Below are 6,585 nucleotides of genomic sequence, written 5' to 3'. Positions count from 1 at the left end.
CGCATCATTGTAGTGAGGTGATATTTTAGTATATTTTTTGGTTTGTGTGTATTTGTATGTGCTAGAGTGGGAATGTTGACAGAAAGGTGCATCTAATGAGTAATGACATTCCAGTTCTAAGTTTCGACTCTACAAAGTTATGACAAGATTTCTTATTTTCATATCTCCCTTTACATTCACTGAGTTAGGGATGAGATTTAGAACCGGAAAACCAAACTGGAACTGGAACCGTTAGAACTAGAATATGTAGAATCGGTTCGGGTCCCGGGTTCAAAGAATGGTTTTATCTGGGTTATGGGTAATCTGGGTTTCAGGTCCAGGTAAACCGGGTTTAACAACTGGAACCGTGTTAGGAACCGAAATCGGTTTCTATGAAAAATTTAAAACATGCATATCTCATTCGTTTGGAGTCAGATTGGCATGAAGTTTTTTTAGAGTGTAGTTTATAGTTTGTATGTGATTTCAGACTATAGTTTTGTCATTTTTGAGTTAATACTCATTGACTTACAGTCCTTCAAAGTCGGGATATCAAAACTGGACACTTTATGTTTTTTAGTTTTTTTTTTGGTATTATTTGAATGTTTTAGAACATGCATATCTAATTCGTTTGAAGTCAAAATAGCATGTGGTTTTTTCCAAATGTAGTCTAGAGTTTGTACATGATTTTAAACTATAATTTTGTCATTTTAGGTTTCGTATTCATTAACTTACAGTCCCCTTAAAGTCGGGATATCAAAGTTGTGAATTTTCTGTGTTTTAACTTTATTTTTATATTTTGTGAAATTTTAAAAATACATATCTAATTCATTTGCAGTTGGATTATCATGAGGCTTTTTGCAACGTTTAGTTTAGAGTTTGTACATGATTTTAGACTATAATTTTGTCATTTTTGTTTAATATTCATTGACTTACAGTCTTCCAAAATTGGGATATCAATGTTGTGAATTTTCTGTTTTTCAACTTTATTTTTATATTTTGGGAAATTTTAAAAATGCTTATTTAATTCATTTGAAGTCGGATTAACATGAGGTTTTTTGTAGCGTGTAGTTTAGAGTTTGTACATGATTTTAGACTATAATTTTGTCATTTTTAGACCAAATATGGATTTTCCGGGTTTTTCGGTTCTAGACTCACTTACCCGGTTCCACCCGACTCACGTTAATGTCTTCGGGCTTTCCGGTTGTGACCCACTTTACCTGATACCTTACCAGAAACCAAACCTGAACTGTTTCCTATATACCGGTCCAGTTTCCGTTCCTATAAAATTTCGTTAACCGTTTTTCGGGTCTGGGTCTACCGGTCCGACCCACTCTCATCTCTAAATTGAATATGACACTTATACATTTAATGACTTGACATATTAGACGGAACAGTTATAAGAATTTTTTATTTTTTTGGAACCAAATACTTATAAAAAATGGTTACTAGAAATTGTTATTTGTTTTTTCATACCGTATTTGAATTATAGACATCTTATTCTAACAAATCAAGTAGCATAGAATTATTTGTATTTGATATGAATCGTTGACCTTTTAAATAATATAATTAAAAGCTTTAATTTAGTGATAATTCCATATTAATATATACACATATATATTAAATGAAGGGTTAATGTCATAAAAACACTTAAGTTTTCAGGGTTTTGTCGGTTTTGCCCGAAGTTGAAATTTATGTCCGTTTTTATCCAAACATTTTCGAAAAAATGTTCGGTTTACCCTTTTACCGGTGATAACAGGTTTTATAGGTTACGATTATATTAAATTCGCAAAAAAATACCCTTAAGTTTACCATTTTTTTGCGTTTTTAACCTTAAGTTTATAATTTTTTACACTTTTACCCTTAGTATATATTTTTTCATAATATACATATTCATGTAGAAAAATCGTATTTATATACGAAAAAATATTTAATTAAATATTTTTTAATGTTATATATATATATATATATATATATATATATATATATATGTGTGTATATATATATATATATATATATATATATATATATATATATATATATGTTTGTTTGTGTGTGTGTTTTTGCATGGTTATAACATTTAAAAAGATAAATAATATTTTTAGAATTATGAATATGTGTTTTATAGATATAGGTTTTAGAAGTATAAATACATATTTTTACATTTTTATATATTAATATGTATCTATACTTCTAAAAATATATTTATACTTAAAAAAAACATATATCAAAATACATATTTACACTTCTAAAAATATATGTATATACTTATATAAACATGTTTATGAATGAACAAGTTTTTTTTTATTGATATGTATATTTTTAAATACATAAAAATATGTATTTGTAGTTCTAAAAATATATTAATTTGTTTTTTTACATTAAATGGTTTATCCAAGAAAAAAAACTCATACACACACACACACACACATATATATATATATATATATATATATATATATATATATGCGTGTGTGTGTGTGTGAATATAAAGAATTAACATTAAAAAATGTAAATACAATATTTAATTAATTTTTTTGTTTATAAGTATGATTTTTCTGCTTGAATACGTATAATATGAAAAAAAAAATACGTAGGGTGAAAGTGTAAAAAAAATTATAAACTCAAGGGTACAAACGTAAAAAAATTGTAAACTTAAGGGTTTTTTTTTTTTTGCGAAGTTAATATAATGGTAACCTGTTATCACCGCTAAAAGGGTAAAACTGAACATTTTTTTGGAAAATGTTAGGGTAGAAACGGACATAAAATTAAACTTTGGACAAAACCGACAAAACCCTGAAAACTTGAGGGTTTTTATGACATTAGCCCTTAAATGAACTTTTAATATAAAATTGTTTATGAGCTTTTAATGATAATTCCTTAGTGGACTAGTATGAGTCTTTAAACTGTGAACGATTGATGTGTTAAATTGTGAATGAGTATCCGAATTGATATTGTAAGCTGTGAATTAGTGTTTGAAATATTGTATTAAAATGTGAATTTATTGTATTAAGCTGTGAATTTTATGTATTAAATTGTGAATTGATTGCATTATGTTGTAAATTTTGTGCATTGAATTGTGAATTGACTATATTAAGCTTTGATTTTTTTTTTTTAATTTTGTGTTTACTTCTAAAATATAAGATGAAAGAAGCTGTAACACCGTGAAAATTTACAACCAATTTAAACTTTTCAAAAACAACCCATATTCATTAAGTTATTACAAAAAGGTTTTCAATTCATTTATTATCAGAGTATCCCAGAAACATCAACGTAAAACTGAGGAGCGGTACGATTACGCCTTCGTCTTGCCACGGTTTCCTAGAGTACCTGAAACAATACACTGAAACTGTAAGCCCGAAAGCTTAGTGAGTTACCCCCAAAATACCAACCACAATACCATACACACATCATATCATAAACAGAACAACCATGCATATCGAGTCTACGGTGTGACTGGTCCACCTGCACCAGGCCTTCAGTCCACCCGGTCCACTCTCTCTCCGAGTCTACAGTATGACTGGTCCGCCCACACCGGGCCTTCAGTCCGCCTGGTCCACTCTCTCTACGAGTCTACAGTGTGACTGGTCCACCCGCACAGGGCCTTCAATCCACCTGGTCCACTCTCCGAGTCTATAGTATGACTGATCCACCCGCACGGGCCTTCAGTCTATCTGGTCCACTCTCTGAGCCTCGGTATGTCTAGTCCGCCCTCTTGGGGCCTTCAGCCTATCCGGACCGCTCGTCGGGCCTTCGGTCTAACCGGTCCGCCCTGGATATGTTGGTCTACAGCACAAAGCAGGACCCGCCTCAACCCAACCCCAGTCTAACAACCATGTGCACATAAACTTATAATCATATAACAATTCACGTCTAATCAAGAGTTTCTAGGTGTTTGGGGCTGTCCGAAGCAAGAACGGGTGAAAAACGAAGAAAAATGAAGCGAAAATGAAGATCAGGATCAGCGGGTGGGTTGCGCGACCAGGTGTGATGAAGCGACATTGGCCCAAGACTTAACTGCAAGGTCTGCGCGACCCGCGTGCTACTCTGCGCGACCCGCGCACTGTGCTGGGCAATTTGGGCTATTTTTGGCTATTATTTGATCAAGTGTTGACCAAAGGTTTTAATGAGTTGACCTTTTGACTTTTCTTGACTAACATTGACCGAAATTGACCCTTTTTGACCCATAGATTAAAATGTTCAGCTTCCCTTCTTCCTCATTTAATCATCTTGACCTCCCACTCCATTCCTCTCATATAACCTTCCAGCACCCACCTCAACGGAAAATTCAAGATTGTTGGAGTTCTACTGGTCGTAATTTCACGAAATCACCGCCACAAACATCTCCTGTCATCCAATCCTCCGATTTAGGTCATTTTTGCCCTTACCTTAAGCATTGAGGACAATGCTTGTTCTTAAGCTTGGGGTGGGGCATTTCATTTTCCTTTTATATTTTTTTCCATGCATTTTTAATTAGGTTGCATAATATTTTAGATTTAAGCTAATTTTCATTCATTTTTTTAAAATCCAAAAAAATTTTATTTTTTCTTTTTCACCTTTTATATTTTTGCATAACATTTAGCTTAGGCATTAACATTCATGCATTTTTGTTGTCTGTTTATTCTCACCCCTGGATGCCATGGAATAGGTTCACAGTTATTGTATCATTATTGGTCCAGGATCTTGTTGTTATCTCACCCATCGAACGGGGACCATTAGCTGCAGTTTGAGATTTCATACTTGGGATCAAATGTTGGTAGCTTAAAGGGGTAAGTGATCATGAACAGGTAGTTTTCATGAAGAATTATGCATACAATACTAATGACTGTAGGATATACTATAACAATGGATGTCTTAGCCTTGCGGTCACTACCGCCGAGAGGATCACACTTGATCATGTTTGAACCGTTAGGATGAAGCACTAGTGCTTGTCCCCGAGTAGAATCCATATCCGGTCTCTTTACATCACCATATCTTTTTGCGATTTTCTTAAAATTTTGGAGAAGTCTTTTAGTCCGCATGTGGACATTTTCATTATTTTTGAAAAAAAAATTCACAAATTTGAAGAGGAGCTTACATTATATCTTTATGCTCCACACATGGTCATTTTCTCGCTGAGACCATTCGGATTATATTACTACCCTTTTGGTTCCACTTACACACTTTAGGAACCAAAGTCTGAGTCAAAGGGTTGTTATTACATTACCTTCAAGTATAAAACAAAAACAAAAAACAAAAAAAAAAACAAAAAAAGGGGGCAGGCAAATTCCCAGCTGCAGAAATCTGAGAAGGGTGACCGATTCAATTATTGAACTAAATCTTCCAACATTTGGTCACCCGACGTTTGATATTCATTTATTTAGGTATGTTTTAGTGTATATAGATCAAGTTGTTTTTCGCAAATTGGTGATGTTAGGGAGACTGTCGAGTCGGATACTACGGGAGGTTTGGGCCAACACCAAGTGAACCGATTCCTACAACAGTGCCCGAGCGATTAAACCAAGTTACACATGAGAGAAACCAGCAAACGTGAGATCAGAGTGTACACTTAAAGAAGAGCTCCACCCGAGCCCATCCAGCTGCTTTCTCCCTACTACAGATATTCTTCATTGTATGCATGTTCCATTGAGGCTGCGACTGCTCATCCCTCCTTACTCACCTAAAGGAGTTATCCTGGCTGTGGTTTATGGTCCCTTTGTCATCGGATGAAAAAGTAATGAGATAACAGCAAGATCAGTTCTGACCATGTTGACAAACGGCGATCAAGTTCTGCGGTTCTATCCATTCTTTTTATTTTCCTTAGGATAGTTCATCCCGAGTTCATTTTAGTCTTGTCTTACTTGAGGACAAGTAAGGTTTAAGCTTGGGGTGATTTGATAGGTTCATTTTATTTACTTCTTTTTATAGTTTATTTTAGCATATTTCATCCATAATCTAGTTAATTTTCATGCATATTTCCCTTTTTGTTATTTTATGACTATTTCAGGCACTTTCTAGTTTCGTGAGCTTTATTGCAGATTTCATGGAGACTAGTGGAGTGGGAATGTTCGGGACGTATGGAAAACGATGGGAATTGGTGGAAAACAAGGATCTTAGGCTTGATGGGTGGTGGAGATGATGCATGGAGCGAGCTTGATGATTATTTGAAGGCTTGGAGAGAAATAAACATTTAAATTTGCAAGATGCGGGAGTGTATTCAAGCATGCATAGATTATTAATCGGGCGAGTTTACGAGCTACGAATCATTTGGAGAAGCCAAATTGGGCTTAAATTGAAGAAAACTTGAAGAAAAATGGGCTAGGAGCTGATTGGGCTCGCACTGGGCCAAGTGGGCTAAGCTATGGAGGCCCAAAACCTCAAAGATGCTACATTCAGGGACCACCCGCGCAACCCACCCGCGCAACAGCACGCGGGTCGCGCAAGGCCCTGCAGGGGCAATTTCGGGAATCCTTCTTTTGAGCTATTTGAGGAAGGTTGGTGCCCATCTTTTGCATACTCTTGGACATCCGATTTTTGAAGATTCTCTCTGGAGTTTTGGAGACTTTTGAAGGCCAAGAACCCTTGAAGAACATCATATTTTTACCTCTTGATTCTTGCTTAATGTTTGGT

The sequence above is a fragment of the Lactuca sativa genome, chromosome 9, assembly GCF_002870075.4.
Source record: "Lactuca sativa cultivar Salinas chromosome 9, Lsat_Salinas_v11, whole genome shotgun sequence".
In the NCBI taxonomy this organism is placed as follows: domain Eukaryota; kingdom Viridiplantae; phylum Streptophyta; class Magnoliopsida; order Asterales; family Asteraceae; genus Lactuca; species Lactuca sativa.
Note: the sequence above shows the minus strand (reverse complement) of the source record.